The 24,057-nt window shown below is 38.8% G+C and overlaps 1 long non-coding RNA gene across 2 annotated transcripts in view; it reads left to right on the forward strand.

Annotated features, from left to right (window-relative positions):
- The window catches only part of LOC309625721, an 87,120-nt gene that overhangs the window by 56,964 nt on the left and 6,099 nt on the right, over positions 1 to 24,057 (forward strand). The window contains exons 2-3 of one of the 2 annotated variants that reach the window (XR_014242703.1): positions 21,778 to 21,889; positions 22,544 to 22,642. This is a non-coding gene — a long non-coding RNA (uncharacterized lncRNA). Of the gene's footprint in view, positions 1 to 17,398; positions 21,890 to 22,543; positions 22,643 to 24,057 lie in introns of those variants that run through there. The other variant, XR_014242704.1, reaches the window with a different exon arrangement.

Here is a 24,057-nt window from a genome sequence, read left to right on the forward strand (position 1 = left end):
TTTAATTACATGTTCACTGACAACGGATTCACTGTCACTAAGTTATGTACTTGAGACTCTTTGACCCATGCTCCCTTCAAACACATCTCTGGTTCCTACGCCGCTCCTTATTCCTCGTTTTGACACCAATTTTATGCTTCAAAAAAGGCACTTCCTTTAACAGAGTTCTTTACTCTCCATTTCCCTCAAAGTGCTTACACAATTTTCTTTTTTATTGACAGGCACTTTTCTTCATCCTCCCGCCACCCCCACCCTTTTTTTTAACCAAACACAGATTCGTCAGTGGTTTTAAAAATTTTTTACTTTATATTGAAGTATAGTTGATTTACAATGTTGTGTTAGTTTCAGGTGTACAGCAAAGTGATTCAGTTATACATATACATGTATCTATCCTTTTTCAGATTCTTTTCCCATTTAGGTTATTACAGAGTATTGAGTAGAGTTCCCTGTGCTATACAGTCGGTCCTTGTTGATTATCTATTTTATATATAGTAGTGTGTATACGTTAATCACAACCTCCTAATTTATCCTCCACCCCCACCTTTCACCTTTGGCAACCATAAATTTGTTTTCTAAGTCTGTGAATCTGTTTCTGTTTTGTAAATAAGTTCATTTGTATCGTATTTTAGGTTCCACATATGTGATACTATATGATATATGTCTTTGTCTGACTTACTTCACTTAGTAGGATAATCTCTAGGTCCATCCATGTGGCTACGAATGGCGTTATTTCATTCTTTTTTATGGCTGCATAGTATTCCATTGTACATACGTACCACATCTTCCTTATCCATTCATCTGTCGATAGACATTTAGGTTGCTTCCATGTCTTAGCTGTCAGTGTTTTAGACACAGATCTCTTGGTAAGTAAGGCCCAGGATGCACTTTAACTTGCGCAATTGCAACCATGGCATCATCCATATGATAGGTCTGCTGGGCCTTCATGTGTAAGGTCCTGTGGGTTCAAGTAGGCTACTTGGAGGAACTGCTGTGATTTGTCAGTGACCTTGCAACACAGAACCACCTAGAACCTTTCAAGTAGTGAATGCTATTGAATAAACAACTTATAATTAACTATACTTGAATTTTCAAATTCCCACTGTTCATGTGATACATAAATAGTAAATAACATATGTTCGTATATAACCTACTGAGTCCCAGTCTTGGGAGCAAATAATTCCTTTGCATGGGAAGAGTGGGTACAGAAGATATTTACAGTGGATTCAGAAAACCATTAAGAAAAAGGGTTTGGGGTAATAAGAAAGATCCTTTAGGTAACAATTCAACTGGGCAATATTTATTTTTCAACTAAGCTGTTACATTTCCATGGACCTGCTCCCACCTCTCCAGGAGGGGACACTCTGAAGAAATAATAGGAACAGTTACCATTCCATGAGTGCTTTATTGGGTGCCAATCACAGGAACAGGCTTCACATTCCTGAGGTTCTGAGAGATTATATAACTTGTGCAAAACCACACAGGGAGTAACTGTCAAAATTTTTCATAAACAGAGGTCTCTTAAATATGACACTACATAGTTTTTTTGCTGGAAAGGCCTGAGAAAAGCCACAACTTCTGCAGTTTCTACATTGTGGAGATTTGTGCAGCAGTCATTAGTAATAGGAAGAACTCTGAAGACAAAAGATTGTACTCTCAGGGTTAAACTTTGGGCAATTGAAGATAATGAGACAGAACTGTTTGCAATGACATGTTAATGACAGTTCCAGAAAGCCACCAAACCAGCACTCCCCAGTGAGAAGCATATGATTAAAGAATGTGAGTTGAGGATGGAGAAGCAGGAATAGAAAACGAAATAGGAGCAGTGAGGTCATGACTCTGGCTGTACTGCTCTCGGCCAAGGTCTTCACCAAGAGAGAACAGATGGGTAGATAATCCCACACCCAGGCTGGACTTGGACTTCAATTACTTGTAACTTGCTGCCTATATCTGTGATAAAAATCATTAGGTTTAATTATTCTCAACCAAATACATTTTCAAATTGGGTGACTCTCTTCAGTTATTGTGTAGAGCAGCCTCTGGACCAGTTGGACTTGACCCATATGGGTAGTCATTCTCTGGGTGCTGTAATAAAGTAGATCAAGTGAGAATCACACTTACAAAATAGTTCCCAAATAGGTATAATGTTGGAAAGAACCAGCTGTTACACCTGCATTAGAAAAACACACATAGACTTATCAGATTGCTTAGTCTTAATTAATATAACCAGTAATTAGTAACCAATATAACCATCATAAAATGTGCAGTTCCTATGAAACTTCCTTACTTGACTACTGCAAAGATCATCCTAACTAGATAACTCCTTCCATTTTAAAACCAGCGTTTAATTATATCTGTGATACATGAAGATGTTCTCTCTCCAAAAAACCAAATCACTACCGACAATGCAAAAATTCAACATTTATTCTGGGGTTATAAAGTAATTCCTTCTGAACAGATCTCCACAAGCAAAGGAAAGCAATTAATTCAAAGGAGCTTTATGGTTTTAATTTTTAAAAATTAAAAAAAATTTTTTTAATGTAAAAAATAATTTATCTTTAAGGCAGAAACATAGCTCAGAGGATACTTGCAAATGAGAAATGGGGACAGAGGTGGGAAGAAGTGTAAGTTGCTAATTTTCCCATCTTAATTGGGAGACAACAGAAACCTCTTGGTTTCTGAAGTTGTTCCATTGGTGTTGGTATTGAGGTTATTGATTTTACTTTATTTTTATTTTTATTTTTTTAGTTATTTCTGAGATATACATTTTAAAGTAATAACTAGAATTATGACTTATAACGTTATACCAGAACATATAAGATTTACAGAAATTTAATGTAATGTCGGAAACATTTATATTAACATATTTCCATACAAATAACCCAAAGAAAGTTTAGTATTAGTTGTTTTTTTTAGTTTTGTTTTGTTTGTTTGTTTTTTTATACTGCAGGTTCTTATTAGTCATCAATTTTATACACATCAGTGTATACATGTCAGTCCCAATCACCCAATTCAGCACACCACCATCCCCACCCCACCGCGGTTTTCCCACCTTGGTGTCCAGATGTTTGTTCTCTACATCTGTGTCTCAACTTCTGCCCTGCAAACCGGTTCATCCGTACCATTTTTCTGGGTTCCACATACGTGCATTAATATATGATATTTGTTTTTCTCTTTCTGACTTACTTCACTCTGTATGACAGTCTCTAGATCCATCCACGTCTCAACAAATGACTCAATTTCGTTCCTTTTTATGGCTGAGTAATATTCCATTGTATATATGTACTACATCTTCTTTATCCATTTGTCTGTCGATGGACATTTAGGTTGCTTCCGTGACCTGGCTATTGTAAATGGTGCTGCAGTGAACATTGGGGTGCATGTGTCTTTTTGAATTATGGTTTTCTCTGGGTATATGCCCAGCAGTGGGATTGCTGGATCATATGGTAATTCTATTTTTCACTTTTTAAGGAACCCCCATACTGTTCTCCATAGTGGCTGTATCAATTTACATCCCCACCAACAGTGTAAGAGGTTTCCCTTTTCTCCACACCCTCTCCAGCATTTGCTGTTTGTAGACTTTCTGATGATGCCCATTCTAACTGGTGTGAGGTGATACCTCATTATAGTTTTGATTTGCATTTCTCTAATAATTAGTGATGTTGAGCAGCTTTTCATGTGCTTCTTGGCCACCTGTATGTCTTCTTTGGAGAAATGTCTATTTAGGTCTTCTGCCCATTTTTGGATTGGGTTGTTTGTTTCTTTAATATTGAGCTGCATGAGCTGTTTATATATTTTGGAGATTAATCCTTTGTCTGTTGATCGTTTGTGAATATTTTCTCCCATTCTGAGGGTTGTCTTTTCGTCTTTTTTATGGTTTCCTTTGCTGTGCAAAAGCTTTTAAGTTTCATTAGGTCCCATTTGTTTATTTTTGTTTTTATTTCCATTACTCTAGGAGGTGGATCAAAAAAGATCTTGCTGTGATTTATGTCAAAGAGTGTTCTTCCTATGTTTTCCTCTAAGAGTTTGATAGTGTTCAGTCTTACATTTAGGTCTCGAATCCATTTTGAGTTTATTTTTGTGTATGGTGTTAGGGAGTGTTCTAATTTCCTTCTTTTACATGTAGCTGTCAAGTTTTCCCAGCACCACTTATTGAAGAGACTGTCTTTTCTCCATTGTATATCTTTGCCTCCTTTGTCATAGATTAGTTGACCATAGGTGTGTGGGTTTATCTCTGAGCTTTCTATCTTGTTCCATTGATCTATGTTTCTGTTTTTGTGCCAGTACCATAATGTCTTGATTACTGTAACTTTGTAGTATAGTGTGGAGTCAGGGAGTCTGATTCCTCCAGCTCCGTTTTTTTCCCTCAAGACTGCTTTGGCTATTCGGGGTCTTCTGTGTCTCCATAGAAATTTTGAGATAATTTGTTCTAGTTCCGTAAAAAATGTCATTGGTAATTTGATAGGGATTGCACTGAATCTGTAGATTGCTTTGGGTAGTGTAGTCATTTTCACAGTATTGATTCTTCCAATCCAAGAACATGGTATATCTCTCATCTGTTGGTATCATCTTTAATTTCTTTCATCAGTGTCTTATAGTTTTCTGCATACAGGTCTTTTGTTTCCCTAGGTAGGTTTATTCCTAGGTATTTTATTCTTCTTTTTGCAGTGGTAAATGGGAGTGTTTCCATAATTTCTCTTTCAGATTTTTCATTAGTGTATACGAATGCAAGAGATTTCTGTGCATTAATTTTGTATCCTGCAACTTTACAAAATTCATTGATTAGCTCTAGTAATTTCCTGGTGGCATCTTTAGGATTCTCTGTGTATAGTATCATGTCATCTGCAAACAGTGACAATTTTACTTCTTGTTTTCCAATTTGTATTCCTTTTTTTTCTTTTTCTTCTCTGATTGCCGTGGCTAGGACTTCCAAAACTATGTTGAATAATAGTGGTGAGAATGGACATCCTTGTCTCATTCCTGATCTTAGAAGAAATGCTTTCAGTTTTTCACCGTTGAGATTGATGTTTGCTGTGGGTTTGTCATATATGGCCTTTATTATGTTGAGCAGGTTCCCTCTATGCCCACTTTCTGGAGAGTTTTCATCATAAATGGGTGTTGAATTTTGTGCAAAACTTTTTCTGCATCTATTGAGATGATCATATGGTTTTTATTCTTCAATTTGTTAATATGGTGTATCACATTGATTGATTTGCATGTATTGAAGAATCCTTGCATCCCTGGGATAAATCCCACTTGATCATGGTGTTGATTCTTTTAATGTGTTGTTGGATTCTGTTTCCTAGTATTTTGTTGAGGATTTTTGCATCTATATTCATCAATGATATTGTTCTGTAATTTTCTTTTCTTGTAGTATCTTTGTCTGGTTTTGGGATCAGGGTGATGGTGGCCTCATAGAATGAGTTTGGGAGAGTTCCTTCCTCTGCAATTTTTTGGAAGAGTTTGAGAAGGATGGGTGTTAGCTCTTCTCTAAATGTTTGATAGAATTCACCTGTGAAGCCATCTGGTCCTGGACTTTTGTTTGTTGGAAGATTTTTAATCACAGTTTCAATTTCATTCCTTGTGATTTGTCTGTTCATATTTTCTATTTCTTCCTGGTTCAGTCTTGGAAGGTTATACGTTTCTAAGAATTTGTCCATTTCTTCCAGGTTGTCCATTTTATTGGCATAGAGTTGCTTGTAGTAGTCTCTTAGGATGCTTTGTATTTCTGCGGTATCTGTTGTAACTTCTCCTTTTTCATTTCTGATTTTATTGATTTGAGTCCTCTCCCTCTTTTTCTTGATGAGTCTGGCTAATGGTTTATCAGTTTTGTTTATCTTCTCACAGAACCAGCTTTTAGTTTTATTGATCTTTGCTATTGTTTTCTTTCTTTCTATTTCATTTATTTCTGCTCTGATCTTTATGATTTCTTTCTGTCTGCTAATTTTGGGTTTTGTTTGTTCTTCTTTCTCTAGTCCCTTTAGGTGTAAGGTTAGATTATTTGAGATTTTTCTTGTTTCTTGAGGTAGGCTTGTATAGCTATAAACTTCCCTCTTAGAACTGCTTTTGCTGCATCCCATAGGTTTGGGATCATCGTGTTTTCATTGTTATTTGTCTCTAGGTATTTTTTGATTTCTTCTTTGATTTCTTCAGTGATCTCTTGGATATTTAGTAATGTATTGTTTAGCCTCCATGTGTTTGTGTTTTTGATGTGTTTTTCTCTGTAATTCATTTCTAATCTCATAGCATTGTGGTCAGAAAAGATGCTTGATATGATTTCAATTTTCTTAAATTCACTGAGGTTTGATTTGTGACCCAAGATGTGATCTATCCTGGAGAATGTTCTGTGCACACTTGAGAAGAAAGTGTAATCTGCAGTTTTTGGATGGAATGTCCTATAAATATCAATTAAATCTATCTGGTCTATTATGTCATTTAAAGCTTCTGTTTCCTTATTTATTTTAATTTTGGATGATCTGTCCATTGGTGTAAGTGAGGTGTTAAAGTCCCCCACTATTATTGTGTTACTGTCAATTTCCTCTTTTATAGCTGTTAGCAGTTGCCTTTTGTATTGAGGTGCTCCTATGTTGGGTGCATATATATTTAAAATTGTTATATCTTCTTCTTGGATTGATCCCTTGATCATTATGTAGTGTCCTTCCTTGTCTCTTGTAACATTCTTTATTTTAAAGTCTATTTTATCTGATATGAGTATAGCTACTCCAGCTTTCTTTTGATTTCCATTTGCATGGAATATCTTTTCCCATACCCTCACTTTCAGTCTGTATGTGTCCCTAGGTCTGAAGTGGGTCTCTTGTAGACAGCATATATATGGATCTTGTTTTTGTATCCATTCAGCAAGCCTGTGTCTTTTGGTTGGAGCATTTAGTCCATTCACGTTTAAGGTAATTATCGATATGTATATTCCTATGACCATTTTCTTAATTGTTTTCGGTTTGTTTTTGTAGGTCCTTTTCTTCTCTTGTGTTTCCCACTTAGAGAAGTTCCTTTAGCATTGTTGTAGAGCTGGTTTGGTGGTGCTGAATTCTCTTAGCCTTTGCTCGTCTATAAAGGTTTTGATTTCTCCATCGAAACTGAATGAGATCCTTGCCGGGTAGAGTAATCTTGGTTGTAGGTTCTTCCCTTTCATCACTTTAAGTATATCATGCCACTCCCTTCTGGCTTGTAGAGTTTCTGCTGAGAAATCAGCTGTTAACCTTATGGGAGTTCCCTTGTATGTTATTTGTCGTTTTTCCCTTGCTGCTTTCAATAATTTTTCTTTGTCTTTAATTTTTGCCACTTTGATTACTATGTGTCTCGGCGTGTTTCTCCTTGGGTTTATCCTGTATGGGACTCTCTGCGCTTCCTGGACTTGGGTGGCTATTTCCTTTCCCATGTTAGGGAAGTTTTCAACTATGATCTCTTCAAATATTTTCTCTGGTCCTTTCTCTCTCTCTTCTCCTTCTGGGACCCCTATGATGCGAACATTGTTGCGTTTAATGTCCCAGAAGTCTCTTTGGCTGTCTTCATTTCTTTTCATTCTTTTCTCTTTATTCTGTTCCACAGCAGTGAATTCACCATTCTGTCTTTCAGGTCACTTATCCGTTCTTCTGCCTCAGTTATTCTGCTATTGATTCCTTCTAGCGTAGTTTTCATTTCAATTATTGTATTGTTCATCTCTGTTTGTTTGTTCTTTAATTCTTCTAGGTCTTTGTTAAACATTTCTTGCATCTTCTCAATCTTTGCCTCCATTGTTTTCCTGAGGTCCTGGATCATCTTTACTATCATTATTCTGAATTCTTTTTCTGGAAGGTTGCCTATCTCCACTTCATTTAGTTGTTTTTCTGGAGTTTTATCTTGTTCCTTCATCTGGTACATAGCCCTCTGCCTTTTCATCTTGTCTATCTTTCTGTGAATGTGGTTTTGTTCCACAGGCTGCAGGACAGTAGTTCTTATTGCTTCTGCTCTCTGCCCTCTGGTGGATGAGGCTATCTAACAGGAGCTTTGTTTTTGCAGCCATTGAAGGGGAAGTGTTGAGGAAGAATCCCCTGGAATTTGCCTAATTTTCGGTTTGCTTCCATGGGGGAGCCTGGCCATGTGCTGGGTTAGTTAACAACTCGTGTCTAGGGCTCACTAAAAGGAATTTCAGGGGTTATGTAATTTATTGCCTGTCTGGAAGCAAAACCAGCAGGGAATCCATTTCTCAGGGGGATTTGGCAGTGACATGTATTTTTAAAAAGACCAAAGAGATATTTTCTGTGTTTTTTTCCCTCTAAGATTATTTCTTCTTCTGCAGAGTCTATAACCAGAATAGTATTCATTCTACTATTTAAAAAACAGTAAAATTTTCTGTGTCATGATTCTGGAACACTTTTTTTAGCTTTGTTATCTTTTCCTGTAGGGCTGTCATTAAAGTATGCCAATGAGAAGAAAAACAAAATTAAAAGCTATTCTGAGAAATTAAGAATCTTTTTTCTTAGGAATTTTTTTTCAGGTGGAAGAAAAATTGGGGATTTGAGGTTACTTTCATTATCGCTCTTCAAAAATCACAAATAGCTTTTACCTTTTTCTCTTTCTTCTTTTTAAACAGTTCAGACATTTTCACTTTAAAATAACCTTCAGTTGAGAAGAAAGGCAATGTAAAACTTCAGTAAGGCAGAGGAATCTGAATAATGTTTTAGGGCAGTTATTCCCAGGGGATTTGGAGGACTAGGGTTAGATTTTATATCAGAATTACCAATGGCTTTTTTCAAATTGTGTTTGCTTAGTAAGGGCAAGACAGAATTCGAAGGGATTGAAGATGATACAGAGAGGGCAGTGGCCTTTCCTGTGGAAAGTGGTTAATGCTGCATTTAGTCAGAATTGTTGAGGGGTTCTCAAATGAATGAACATTTGTCCAGATTCCTCCCTCCCTCCCTTCTTTCCTTTTTTTGGGGGGGGGGGGAGATTCTGTTGCACATCCAAACTCACTTGCTTCCCACCAAAGACGTTGCAAAAGGCCAGGTATTTGTCCGCACCTTGCTCTAACCAGCAAAGTGCGAGAACATGCTTCAGCTTGACCAATCACATGCTCTCACTGGAACTTTGAATGAGGAGCGAGTGACACAGAAGCAGGACAGCTCCAGTTCCCAAGGCCAGTGGCTGAGCTCAGTGTCCAGAGCCGGGGGAGGGGGAGAGGCAGCAGCAAAGATACCCACACACATTTCTGGTCCTCGTTCCCCGGTCTTGCTGGCCAATTTTGGGAGCTACTCAATGTGCTTCCAGCACGTTCTTTTTCTGTTGTGTCATTTGGTGTGGGTTTCCGTTGCTAGCCATAAAATCTTCATGGACACAGGCTCTTTCTGAGATTTGGCCCTGGAGATGTAGAAGTTAACCTGAGCTCCTGTCACACGGCACAGAAGCAGTCACCTGTGCGGGTGGCCTTGCTAAAGTCTGACCTGTACCTTCTTACCTGATTTCACTCAGGACACTGTTCTTGCCCAAATCAAAGCCCAAAGGAGAATGATGTAATCACCAAGAGTTCAGAGAACAGAGTCAAAGAAGCATAGTTTCAAGAAAAAGGTTGATGTCACCCTTTCCAGCCCTTTCAACATTAGTTGAATTCCTATTCTTTTATGTGGAGAGCAGCAGTTCTGGAAAAGGCACTGGTGTCTTGAGGTTCAATGTTGGGGTTCACTTAGTTAAACCTTGTTGAAGACAAACCTGCCAGCAGCTGACAGTCACCTTTTCCTGTTTCCTTCCCACCCATCCACTGAATCCATTTCAGGGTGGCGAAAAGTAGCAATGCAGAGCGAAGGCCAGCTCTTACCTGCTGAGACGTTCTGAGACAGAGCCTCTGAAAATGAGAATATAATTTATCAAGCAGTGTGTGTTCAATGATTCAGAGAGATCCGTATGTGCTTTTGTTTCAGCCGCTCTAATCAGAATGCGTCAAGTTCAGTTAGATTCTTCTATTATCAGGCTCGTTCCTGAGTAAAGCAGAGTGGCTGCTCTCCTGAGAGGCATGGTCTTCCTGTAGGGATGTGCTAAGTTTGCAGAGGGGTGTTCTTCATCATCCGGGACCTTTGGTTTAGGACTGAGCCCCCTTCCATTGTCAAAAATCAATCTATTCTTTTCATAAGGAGTTTGACAACATTCCAGCATCATTATCCACCGCTGGTTTTTAGCAAGCAAAGAAAAAAGGTCTAAGGCGAGATCTTCAAGAGTGAGTGATTTCGAGGGAAGCAGTGTGGGCTGGAGCCAGAGGCTGATGCAGAACAAGAGGTCACATTGTTTAACAGACCACAAGGAAATGACATTCCTTTCCGGTCTCTGCTGAAATGAAGGTCAAGTCTTCCGGTTTGGAGACAACTGGTGTCCCAAGGGGACAGAATGTTTTACAGTCAGAGGAATGTGCTGTCCAGCAAATAGATCCTGAAATACATGAATGGCCAAGGATTAGTATAAATGTTTCACTGGAGGAAAAGGATCCTCCCCCCGATTCTAGCAGAAGCTTGTGCTTTTGTATAAAAAGAGAAACTCTGGAGATAAAAATGGGAATTTAGTGTGAAGCAAATAATCTTTTTTTTCCCCAACTCAATATTCCATCTGCCTTAAGGGTGAAGGATGCATAAGAAGCTCTGTGGCAGTGGAAACTAAGCAGGGTTTTCTCTATAGTAGCTGAACATGCTCCACGTGGGGGCAGAGTCTAATGGTTTATTTGTGAGGATGGTCAAGTAAGGGCAGGGGTATAGAGAATATAGAAGACAAGGTAACTAGGAAGAGCTCCTCTGAATGTATTTCTATGTCACCACTCTTGGGGTGTCTGAAACCAAGATTCCTTACCTGTTGCTTTGGGCTGAGATTTTCATGCTGATTCCTTCATAGGCAATTTGCATTAGAAAAATTTGCAATTCAGGGATGAAAATCCACAAATTTGCTTTCTTTTACTATTTGGTGGATGTCTCTAAACTATATCATCAGTCTCTTGGGAAACTTAACAACTGGCAGCCCTCATGAGGACACTGCAAGTGACGGCCAAAACTTCGAGTCCCCCGGGAAAAAAAATAATCTCAGTGATTCTTGGATTAAAATTCCATCTGTAATTTACTTCCTCTGTTCCTCTACTTTGATATCTGTGTTTTCATTGACTAGTTCCTACTGTTGGCTCTTTAATAACATCCTGAGGGAGTCTTGAGATTGTTGACACTTTTAGCAAATTACTAGAATTTTGACAGCATTTCCGTCACTCACCTTTTGTTTTAATAATAATAATAATAATAATATTTATTGAGTGCTTACTACATATGTGTTAAGCACTATGTAATTTTTATAACAAGTCTACTTAATGTTGGTGCTATAGCTCATTTTAAGGATTACACAACTATAGCACAGGGATTATCTAAGTCATTTCTGCACACTAGCTGTTTTCTTGTTTGCTATTATGTTTCTGGGGTTTTTTGTTTTTGTTTTTTTTTGCATGTGTTCAGGGAGAGTCTTACTGGCTTTGTAGGTTGATGAAAGCACATTCTGATATTTCACTTCTTTACGCCCTCTTCCTGCCATGTCAGGAGAACCTCATTAGATTTTGTGATTGTTTCTGATCTTTTTCAAGTTAGAGTTGCTTAACTTACTCTTCAGCAGTGTATCAAAGTTGGCTGCTGGTGGCTGATAGGTATTATCAGAGGCTGCAGATCAGAAAATGCTTCATCAACTTGAGTGCTCTGTGGCTGTGAAAGGGCAAGCACATGGGTATTTCCTTCCATCATAGTGATGGAACGGTAGTAAAAATTAACTAATTTGCTGTCTGAATGGATGTCTTTGATTCAAGGCCTTAAAAAACTATGCTAATACTGCCTTTTATCTATTTGAAATCTTGTATTGAAATTTCCTGAAACTCTAAAAGGGTTGAGCACACAAAATTAGACTTTTTCTAAATGCTGGGTGAGTTGACTCAGAATGCATAGTATGTTAATTTGGTTTCTTTAATATTTACCAACGTGCTGTCCAATAAATATATATATGACATGCAGGAACCAAATATTTTAAATATGGATACAAAATGAGCAATTTAGGAAACAACTATAAGATTTTTTTATTTTCCCCAAATGATTATAAAATTTCCCAAAATAGATTCCTTGGGACACTAACCCCACAAGTGGTTCCCTGAAAAAAAGAAAAAGAAGTTAAATGGTCCAATAAATTTGGGAGACAGTGCATACTTTGTTTCTTACTTGGAGAGATGAATGCACATTAGCATGTAGTAGAATCTGCAACACTCTGCAGTAGGAAATCTGGATTTTATTTAAGCCCATTCTTTCTCAAATGTACTTGACCATGGAATATTTTATTGGGTAATGCATTTAACATCCCACAGACAACCTTTTGGGAAATGCTGGACAGTGAAAATGGAAAGAAAGAGACAAGCTTAAGCTTTTCAGATGTGGATTCTTCTACCAGAGAGATTTTGAGAATGCCAACCCCTGCCATCAGGATTAGTGCAGGTTCAAGCCTATGAGAGAAATTTTGGGGGCAATGTGGAAGAACAGCAGGGGAAAGTCTGTACTGATACGCACCAGTCCAACAGCCTGGCATGTAATTTGGACCAGCTCCCCATTGTTGGCACTCTCTGTAATCAGAGAGAAGATCCTGTGTTCACTCCCCTTCCTTAACCAGATGCAAAACAGGGGAAGAGACTTGTGAAAACTGGATACCTACCCTTTTATTTATATTTATAAGAATTTTGGTACATCAGAGTTTTTTCCAAAGTAAATCACATATATATTAATACTTTTGTTTTTTCCTTAATGGGAAAATACTACTCTTGAGTATCCTATAATCAGTCGTAAGGTCAGTTTCTATGTGTTGATTTCTTTAGACCTATTGAATAAGAGAGGAATTTATATATGTCACAACCTATTGCATTGTATTTGTTTTGAATGTGAATATTGCATTTCATGCCCTATGCTTTCCCACACCCCGTGGTTATATCATTCGTAGGAACTATTCCAATTAGATCATGGCTCTTGAACGCTGGCCAAGCCAAGCTCCAAAAAAATGTGCTGGTGTCAATTTTTATTAGCACTTTTGCTTAGATAACAAGCTCCCAAATGGAAAAGGTGACAGAGCAGAGTTGAGGAAAGCTCTACTGTATGTCAATAGATCAACATCTTGAGTTTTCAAAGAGGCTGCATGTCTTTCAGTTGTCTTTAGAGGAGGGAAATGGATCAGGATTTCATAAACTTGAATTCTTGGTCCATGGCCCCTCGCCAGCTTCCCCCCAGGATCCTGCCCAGCTTTTGGTCTTACCAGCAGGCTTGTTATGCGCTCCCTCTGAAGAGGGCTTTTTAATCTGGAAGAGGACACTGTCTCCCTTGTTGAGAGGGAGTCTGGAAGGATGTTCCTGGGCCTCTTGGAATCTCATTCTGCCTAATGTACTTGGAAATGAATTCACTTGTCAGAGAACAATTGACAAAGAAAGAAAAATCTCGATTAAATTTTTGGTCTAAAAAAAGCTGCTCTTAATCACTTCTTAAAATAGCAGCACTCTTTCATCACTGAGCCCACAAAAATGTGCAGGCCTGAAATTTGGTCAGCCTTGTTTCAAAGATATGCTTATAAAGTCTGTGCAGCCCTTCACCACCTAAAACAAAACAAATCAAACACACATACACACAAACCAATTAACTAGAAAAAAAATGTGTTTCTTCATAAGCCCATTCCTACAATTCCTAGTATTGTTCAGGAATAATATTAGCTTTCTTTCCAGTGAAAACATTTTACTAAGAATTTTTTAGCATTCAGGCAAATCTCCAGACCAGGACTATGGTATCATGTCTGTGTCCTCAAGTGAACAGTCTTCTGAGATACCCATTTAATACCTCTATCAGTGAGGATTGCCAAGTGTGACCTAAGCTTGAGATGCTTCTGATGTCATTTCTCTATGCCATATTAATCAGCCACCTCAAGGGCATCCAGCCTGTGCAGAAAGGAGAGACTAGAAATCTGCTAAAGTTAAGATTATTGGAACTTGGAATTACCACACTAGTATAGATAGATTGATAGATAGAGAGATACATACATACATACATATACAATAGTACATGAAAAAAAATTGTTGCAAGTTGGGCTTCCTGGGGAACAGACTCTGGATGGACAGTAGTTTGTAGGATGCTTACTGGTGCCTGTGGGATCCACACCTGTGGAAGAGAAGGAAAGAGCAGCAGCAGAATTAGGCAGATAGAGAAGCCAGGCTGAGATGAAGTCTCAACAAAGGCCTTAGCCAACCCCCCGGGAAGCGCCGATGCTGGGGTGGTCCTTCAGTGTTGTCCCAGTTGGACCCAGTGTTGTCCCCTCATACCTCTGTGTTGACTTTGGATTGGTCTGCCCTGAGGAGGTGTGACCTTGGGTGAAGTGGCTCTTAGGCTGAGACAATTCCTGAAGGGGCCTGGCAGGTGAGGGTTTTCCGCCAGCGGAACATTCAGCATCTGGGGAGTTCTTTGTCCTGGAGGGAGAGTGGGACATGCAGTGGAGCATCCATTATAAAACTCTTCCGTTTTCTTTTCTAACACAGAGGAAACTCATCCCACGGACCTAGAGAAACAACGCTCTATTAGGACAGATGTTTATTTTAAAGAAATCTTTGTGCCTCAAGGAAAGCAGTGATGGCTGGCACCCAGTGGCAGTGGTGCTGTTTTCTACAAGTTGGGGACAAGCTCTGTCATAACCATGATTTCCACTCGCCTGGGTAGTGGGAAAGCACCGTGTTAGTTGTGATGACTTTGGTGTCCCAGTCTTGGCCTTAGCATTCTTTCTCTACTGTCCTGCCACCCCTTGCCTCTGTCACCATGACCCTCTCTCTTCTCATCCCCATACTGCGCTTTCTCCCTTTGCCTGGTGGGTCCTTAAGGTTCGATATTTGGGGGCATATTAATATTATTTTATTTTTAATAATGTTTTTGTGTATGACCATCCCTTTGACATCTTCTATATCATATTTCACCCTTGACAATGAAATTCTGACAACAAAGAATGCTATTGAATGTTTTCTTTCATTTCTATGAGAGATAGCATGTGTAGGATTTAAGTGCAAACCAGACGGCCAAGGTTTGAAGGTGACCCCACCGCTTACCCGCTGTGTCCATTGGGCAAGTTGTTAATTCTCTGTGCCTCAGTTTCTTCATCTGTAGAAGAGAGAGAATAATAGCACTTTTCACAGGTTGTGATGAGAATTAAATGAGTTAATATTTTTAAAGTGTTTAGGACAGACCCTGGCACATAGTAAACATTACATAAATATTTTCTTATTAAAAAGTAAATTAAAATACTCTGGGCATGCTTTCTATACTTCCTTGTCTGGAAAAGAAGGGGGTTTGGAATTAACATTGTTAAGCACCTACTATGTGTCAGAAACTGAATGAAAGCACATAGATTGCTTTACTTAATCCTCATGATAGCCTACAATTCAGATATTACTCCCCCTTTATGGATGAAGAAATTAAGATCTGCAGAGTTTAAATTGCTCACCATTATGGAGCTACTGAGTGGTAAACTGGAATTCAAACCCAAGACGACCTGCCATTAACGCCTTTGTCCCATTTTTATTTGTTCCCTTTTGCCTCATCCCCAGTCCTTTTTTATGTTACCCCCTTGAAATGGTTTTCCATTCTCCAGTGAAGAAAACCTGATGTGCTCAGAAGAATCCAAACCAGAATTCCTAACTCCCATAAGAAGTCCCTCTGAAACTATTAGTTTCATTTTTTTTTCCTGCTACAACATCAAACAAGGAGTAATGGCATGAAAAAATATGACTTGACAACATCATTTATATTATAATTTTTCCCATATTATGAACTTCATCCCTAAAACAATACCCTTTATGGCAGAATTTAGCTTACTTGTGTTCTATTGTTAACTGCAAAAATTACATTTTAGTTTTTCGGGTTTCTTTGTATTCAGAGAGCTCATGAGCAAATATTTCTACACAGAAGAAAACCCCAAACTGAGAAGATTAATTCATAATAAGTCAAATTTTGATGCTAAAATAGTTTGATCTGAGATTACCATTGACTACAAATTGCCATCTGTGCTTACTTGTTAAAGATGTCAAGTGTAATGAATTCAGTGGACCCACTATCTGACAACCTCTGTTAACAGGATTTGCAGAATACATACTGGTATGTTAATTTTCAAATTAAACCTGCCAAGTGGTTGTTGGCTTTGCAAAAATAGCTGCTTCCCTCATTTGACCAAACTTTGAAAGGCCCATAAGGGAAAAGAAGTGATCATTTATTTAAGACGTTCTGTGTGTGCTAAGCATTGTGCTGAGTACTTTGACCCACGTTACCCTAATTCATCCTCCACACATTCCTGTAAGGGGGCAGTTAGTAGCTTCTTCAGTGAAAAAAGGTCCCAGAAGGCTTTTGTTTCAGACACCATGAGATGGAGGAACTCTGACTTGAGCCTTTATGTGCAAGACTCATTATTAACATGTATGTGCAGACCTGATATTCCTTTCCATGTTTTGGGGGGAAAGAGAGGACAGACAGAAAGAAGGAATCACCTTATCACCCATGCGTTTCCCAATCACCTTCAGTGGTCAAAACCCTTAAGAACTTTTCAAGGGGCTCATGTCCTTGCATGAAGGCTACAGGGGAGAAGCAGGCAGATTGATCTTGTTCATGTTTGGTCAGGGAGGAATGCCGTCTTGGGTAGAGGCAACAGGTAGTGGAAAGGAAAAGAGAGACTGGGGCACCACTACTTGTGAACTGTATCAGGAACAGAACATTGACAGAGGAGGCAAGACCTAGGCTAAATCAGAATATCAAAAGAAAGCCTTGACCCAGAAACTTGACCTTGAACCTGTACCTCTTCCCTAAACTTCCACCCAAGGCACTGCCTCATTTTCCACATTTCCAGGAGCACACTATTTGTCCTGCTGGCTGGAGCCCCTACTCTAGCCTACAGAAGCCCCCCTAAGTGTCCTGGGTTGGACAAGGTCTCACCATTGTCAGACCTCAGAAGGTAGAAGGGACAGATGAAGGGGAGGTCCAAGTCCCACTGCAGTAAGGGAATAAAATGCATTTCTTTTTTCCTCTTTTGGCTGCACCACGTGGCATGTGGGATCTTTAGTTCCCTCACCAGGGATCGCATCTGCGCCCCTTGCAGTGGAAGCGCGGAATCTTAACCACTGGACCACCAGGGAAGTCCCTAAAATGCATCTCTGACATCTCAGGTTGAAAAGGAATTTATTTCCCACGATATAATTGTAAGAAATGGTATATAGACTCTGAAGTATTATTGGAGTTAAACTCCAGAAACAATTTGCAAGAAATGGTTTTGTGTTGTTTTGTTTAGATGAACTGGCCTGAGGACCTAACAACCACGAACAACATAATTTTTTTTGAAAGTGTCTTCCCAATTTTTTAACATTTTTAAAAGTATTTTTAAAAATATCATAAGGTGGGGCTAGCTTAAAGTTGAAGAGCTATGGAAAGGACAATCAAAAGGATCTAAGAAATCTCCCTAAATAGGGGAAATAGGAATGCAACAATTGACAAGTGAAATTAGAAATGGCTCACAAAACGAGGTGCTAAAATTAGGGCAAAATGGGGAAAGAAGCTGAATATACTTTGAAATGATTAAGTAATTTACTGAATACACTAATGCTCAAATTTCTGACATTGTTTATTAGCATTTATCTCAGATAACGTACATCTACCATGAGATAAAATATACAGCAAATATATGAATCTCCTTATTCATTTACTAATTTATTTTTATTTTAAAATTTTAAGTATTTATACAAATGTGTACTACAGTTCTTTTCCTGACAAAAATTTATACTGTGTTAAATATGCGTCCAAGTTCTTAAACAAATCATGCATCTTACTTTTTATAATCTTGCCACATCCCCATTGTATTTTTACTTTTGTAGTTTTCAGTACTGTCTGAACCTATGCTAAGTGGAAGTTTTCTTCTATATTTTTATTTCTGGGTTTCTGTATTTTATTGGACCTTACATTTCTGTAGAGTCATAAACTAAGAAAAAAAAATCCTTGCTTACTTTCTAGTCAAGGCATGATAGCTGAGGAAATACTTGCTGTTCCTTTAATATTTTTCTACATAATTGGATCTATTTTAGCAGTCTGAGCTATTGCAGCTATTATGAATTGAACAACGGAGGAAGGCCAATTATTCCAGAGCTGCATTTAACGGCTGCTCACCTTATACAGCTATTTCTCTTCAAAATCAACTACAATGCAACATGCATTTTCTGAGGAATTCAAGAGGCAGGCAGATCAACACTATGGAACAGCAGCATTTTAAAGTCTAGCATCAGACATTAAGAATCTTGGACCATCTGTCCTGTCATCGTGCTTCTTAGAGTTCCTGGCCAATTGCACTCTTAACTACATTTTAAAAATGCAGATTGATGGTTAGGAACTATATCAAAGAATTTTTGTTCATAAAAATCTTCTATATGAGAGGCATGTTCTCATATGCCCTGTCTATTCAGTATAGATGAGTTCTCCCAAAATTAGCCTCAAAATTGGCTTGAGCAAACAGCTGTAAGCATTAGGGGAAATGCATATGCCAAGATGAAAATCCGAATGAAAGGTACCAGTTGAAAGAGACTGGAAAATTGGGTAATAAAATTCACTTTAAAAATAGCAAGTGGATAACATAGACTGCTGATATGACCTCTGTGTGTCCAGAAGTGATGCCACTGAAGCAAACCTGACACCCGGGAGCTCCAAGCCAATTAGCTCCACCCAGGCTAATTGATTGACTTCTCTTTGCCTTAAGAAATATGGCGGCTTGAGAGATGCTTGTCTTCAGCACCTCCCTACTTTATGTGATCCCCCATCATTGCTCATCTCAACACCTTACTTCAGTTTCCTGAGTGCTTGGGATCCCTTGCATCCTTCCATCCTCCCTGGTCAGTGCCCCAGGCCCTCAGTCTTTCCTACCCATCAAAGCATACCTGAAATGCATTCAACTCCCTCAGGGCACGTCTCCCTCCAAGATAGTATCATAGAATGATTTGGGAATCAGATAAGCCTGGGTCCAAATTCTGGCTTGGCTACTTATTAACTGTGAGACCTTGAGTGATGTATTTAACCCTTTTGAGCATCAGTATGTTCATGAGTAAAATGGGCATAATAGTAGGAGTAGCTAATAAGGTTGCTGTGAGGATTGTAACACATAGTATATTTGAAGTGTCTGGTATAATATCTGAAAAACAGAAGGGATCCAGTAAATGCAAGATATTATAAATGATTTGATATACAGTAAAAAGAACCCAGACATTTACATTAGTGAAAGAGCTAGCAAAAAATGTACAAGCACTCTATAAGAAAAATTACAAAACATTATTGGGAGAAATTAAGTGAGATCTAAATAGATGGAGTGATATGTCATGTACGTGGATTGAAAGAGTCGATATATTAAAGATTTAAGTTTTTCCCAAATCAATCTCCATATTCAATGGAATCCCAATAAAAATCCCCAGAGACTGATTTTCATATTGGCCAGCTGATATTAAATTTTACAAAGAAATAAAAAAATCCCAAGAATATTCATGCCACTCTTGAGGAAGAGTAATGAGGAGAGAGGATTTGTTCTGCCAAATATCAGGATTTGTGAAGCGATATCAGTCGTGACTGTGTGGATCTGTCGCAGATAAACAGACTTCTGAAAAAGAATAAGGATAGCCAAAACAGACTCACGCATAGACTGGTATGACTTATGATAAAGGAGGTAGTCCAGAACAGTTGGGGAAATGAAGGTCTTCTTGTTAAATGATGATGGGATAACTAAGTATCTAAAGGAGAAAAGAATGAAACCGGACCCCTTCCTAACACCACACACAAAGATCAACTTCATGTGGGTTATAAACTTAAATGTGAAAAGAAACATTTAAAAGTGTTTATATGATTATACATATCTTTCTGCCATTGGGCAAGGTTTTAAAATATGATAGAAAAAAGATTGTAATGACATTAAACTTGAGTAATCAAACTCATGAAAAGGCACCACAAAGAGTGTGAAAATACAAGCCACAGAAGGAGATGATATTTGCAACACATAATCAACATAGAACTTGTATCCAAAAATCAGTTATAAAAAGGCAGACAACCCAATGAAAAAAATAAGCAAAAGACTTGAATAAGCACTTCACAAAAAGGGACACCCAAACAACTAATAAGAAGATGCCAAGAAGCTCAAGTTCATTAATAATCAGAAGGTACAAGCTGAGATCCCAGTGCACACACCAGAGTGGCAAAATTAAAAATCTGATAATAACAAGTGTTGGCTGGGATGTGGACTACAGAACTCTCATACACTGTTGGTAGGAGTAGAAATGACTACAATTACTTTGGAAAACAGTTTGCATTTTCCAACAAAATTGGAGCTACACATACCTCACAACATAGCAATCCCACTTCTGGGTATATCTCTAGAAAAATGCACACAACTGTGCCTCAGGAGAAGTATAAGAGTGTTCTAAGCAGAATTTTGATAATAGTCTTCAACTGTAAATGAACCAAATGTCCATTAGCGGTATAATGGCCATAAACATTAAATGGATGAATAAATCGTGGTACATCCATTAGCACATTGCAATTCTATAACAATGTAAAATGAAAAAATAGAGCTTCTTTAAAAAGAATCTTACAAACACGATATTGATCAAAAGAAGCAAGGCACATAAGAATGCATACAGTATATTTCTTTTTTTTTTTTTTAATAAATTTATTTATTTATTTTTGGCTGTGTTGGGTCTTCGTTTCTGTGCAAGGGCTTTCTCCAGTTGCGGTGAGCAGGGGGGCCACTCTTCATTGCGGTGCGCGGGCCTCTCACTGTTGCGGCCTCTCTTGTTGCGGAGCACAGGCTCCAGACGCGCAGGCTCAGTAGTTGTGGTTCACGGGCCCGGCCGCTCCGCGGCATGTGGGATCTTCCTGGACCCGGGCACGAACCCGTGTTCCCTGCATTGGCAGGCGGACTCCCAACCACTGCACCACCAGGGAAGCCCAGTATATTTCTAATTGACATAAAATTGAAAAATAAGAGAAACCACACTTTGTAGGGAATAAAACTATAAAGAAACACTAGGAGAGCTAGGACAAGACCTCCCACCATAAGAATCAGGGCGGTGGTCACCTCCAGAGAGAGAAAGAGGATTGTGAATAGGAAGTGTCATGGGGGGGGCTTCAGAGGAGCAACCAATATTCCATTTTATATCTTTGATATTGGTTACAAGCATATTTACTACATAATTATACATTACACTGTATATTTGTGTGTTTCTGAATTCTGTGTGTGTGTGTCATATGTAAAAATAGAAACAATATTTTAGAAATATACCCACCATATAGAGAATCATGTTGGTACTATTTTAGATTCCAAAAAAATCACAGTTATTATCCAGCCTCTGTGCTTTGAACATAAAACCAATGTCACGCTGATATCTTGAGCAGCCTTCCAAGCGTCACTGACAAGCTGTATTTAATGTTAAATAATAAGATAACATGTAAATGAAGCGCTTACTATGTCCCAGGCAATGTGCTAAAGGTCTAGCACACATTAGCTTATTGAATCCTTACAATAGCCCTAGGAGGTAAGTGTTATTATGAAAATTTTACAAATGAGGGTAATGTATGTTTGTCAGGGAAGTGTCTGTGTGAAGTCTTGCTCAGACTGAGTAAGTGGCAGAGATTGACTCCAACCCAGGTTAGTTTGACTTTCCAGGTGCCTTGCTGAGCTGCTGTCCTGTTTTCCTCCTCTGTTAATGTTTAGACTTGGTCACTAATAACAAAATCTTGAACATAACCAGATGACTACTATACAGAGATGGTTCCTACAGCATGGCCCTGCCCTCAGGGAGCTCCTGGTCCACGAAGAGAGTCTGGTAAGTAAACAAATAAACAAAACCAGTAGTTCATGGGTTTCTAAAGTGGAATGAGGACAAACAAGGCTGGAAGAAGGAAACAGATAAAGGTAAGAGAAGATGCTTTAACCGTAGCCTTTTAACCAACCAACCAACCAACCAACTAATTTATCCTTCTTTATTACCTACTCCTGTACTTGTCTCTAATTACTTTGGAGCTAACTCTATCCCATAACTTGCTTTTTCTTTTTCTTTTTTAAAACCAGACTCCAAGTTTTTCCATTCTTTGTCTTAGAAGTTGTGATTTTCGGGTTCTCCTTCTCCCTACCCTCCTGCCCCCCACCCCAGCTCCCACCACTTCTCCTCCCCTCCTTCTCCCTCTCCTCTGCCTTCTCCTCCTCTTCCTCCTCTCCTGGCTTCTTAAATCCTACTTGTCCTTTAACGCCTGAATCAAATGCACCTTTCTCTGTAAATCTTATGACACGCCCTCCCCCTCCACTGGAAGTGAATGCTCCCTTCCTGACATCCTTCCACATTTTATGTTTGCCATTTGTCCAGTCTACAGCGTATTTGATCTTGTGACATAATTATTTATGCGCATGTCTTGTCTTCCCTGCTAGAGTGCAAGCTCCTTTAGCCCAGAGACCATGATTAATTTCTCTTTGTGTTTGTCAGCCTTGCTGGATAGACATGGACACATAAACAGAGCTGAGAGGTGTTTTGGCAGCAACCTGACTGAACTTTTGGTGGTTGGATGGGCCTTCTGGAGCAGAGGTATCATGAATACTGCAATAACAACTTACAGTATATTAACATCTTAAGATATTTTTAGTTGGGACAAATGGAATCGACAAAGAGGGAGGGTATCCACAGATGAAAGAATATTGAAATTATTTATGAAAAGATTTTCTCCTTTTGCAAGAAAGGTCATTTATGAAGAAACAGCCAAGTTTTCACATGTATACAACATGGAAAGTATGGCTAATCACCATTGATCTATGTTACCATGCTCATGAATTCAACCATCAGCAGCAATAATTACGGAATTTAGAACACAATATACGTAAAATACCATGTTACATTATATTTGCAGTTATTTCATTTTTGCTTAATGATATGGAATAAAATCACTAAAATCCTTTCAATTCTGGTTTGGAAATTGCTTCTATTTTTGTTTCTTAAGTGGATTTCTCATCATTTCTTTATTACAATTTTTTCTTTGTTTTTCTCTGTTGGAAAAACTTTTCCAGCTACCAGACCTACAGAGTAGGTAGAAAATTTGATGAAAATCTGTGAAAGTTTGATGACTTTTAGAGACCTCGCCTTGAAATTTCTTTTTGTTTTTTAAATGTTTACTGTTAAATGATCCCTAGGGAGCTCTACTGTATAGCTACCTGGAAGTTCAATGTAACACATTCGAGTTAACCACCTCAGAGGTGTACATCCAAAAGGGGGCAAATGATAGAAAAGATGAAATTTTTAATGCAGGTCAACAGGATGCTAGCCTCAATTCCAAATTCCTCCTTTCCCTGATGGTATCCAGGGACAGCTCACATCTTCTCCCTGTGACCATTTGAGTCTCCTTCTGAGGTTGTAGCTCTGATCTCCCCTATCTTAGGCTTCTTTTTTTTTATTTTTAAAATTTATTTATTTAATTTACTTATTTTCGGCTGCGTTGGGTCTTCGTTGCTGCACACAGGCTTTCTCTAGTTGCAGCGAGCGGGGGCTACTCTTTGTTGCGGTGCACGGGCTTCTCACTGAGGTGGCCTCTCCTGCTGCGGAGCACGGGTTCTAGGTGTGTGGGCCTCAGTAGTTGTGGCTCATGGGCTCTAGAGCACAGGCTCGGTTGTTGTGGTGCCCGGGCCTAGCTGCTCTGTGGCATGTGGGATCCTCCCAGACCAGGGCTCAAACCCATGCCCCCTGCATTGGCAGGTGGACTCCCAACCACTGAGCCACCAGGGAAGCCCTCCTCAGCTTCTTATATGGCTGTTGCCCTCATGAAACCATAGACCAAAATTGGCCACTGTCTGTTGGTTGGACTATTTCCAGAGATTCACTTGCAGTACCTCATTAGTGGGTCTTTAATGTACAGAAGTACAGGGAGAGACATAGGTGCAGACAGCAGCCCTAGGTCTGGGTCTCATGGCAAATGGGAACATTTTCTGGATGTAACATCACTCTGGTGGCTG

Source organism: Balaenoptera borealis (genome assembly GCF_965194805.1).
Source record: "Balaenoptera borealis genome assembly, chromosome: 3".
NCBI classification, from domain to species: Eukaryota; Metazoa; Chordata; class Mammalia; order Artiodactyla; family Balaenopteridae; genus Balaenoptera; species Balaenoptera borealis.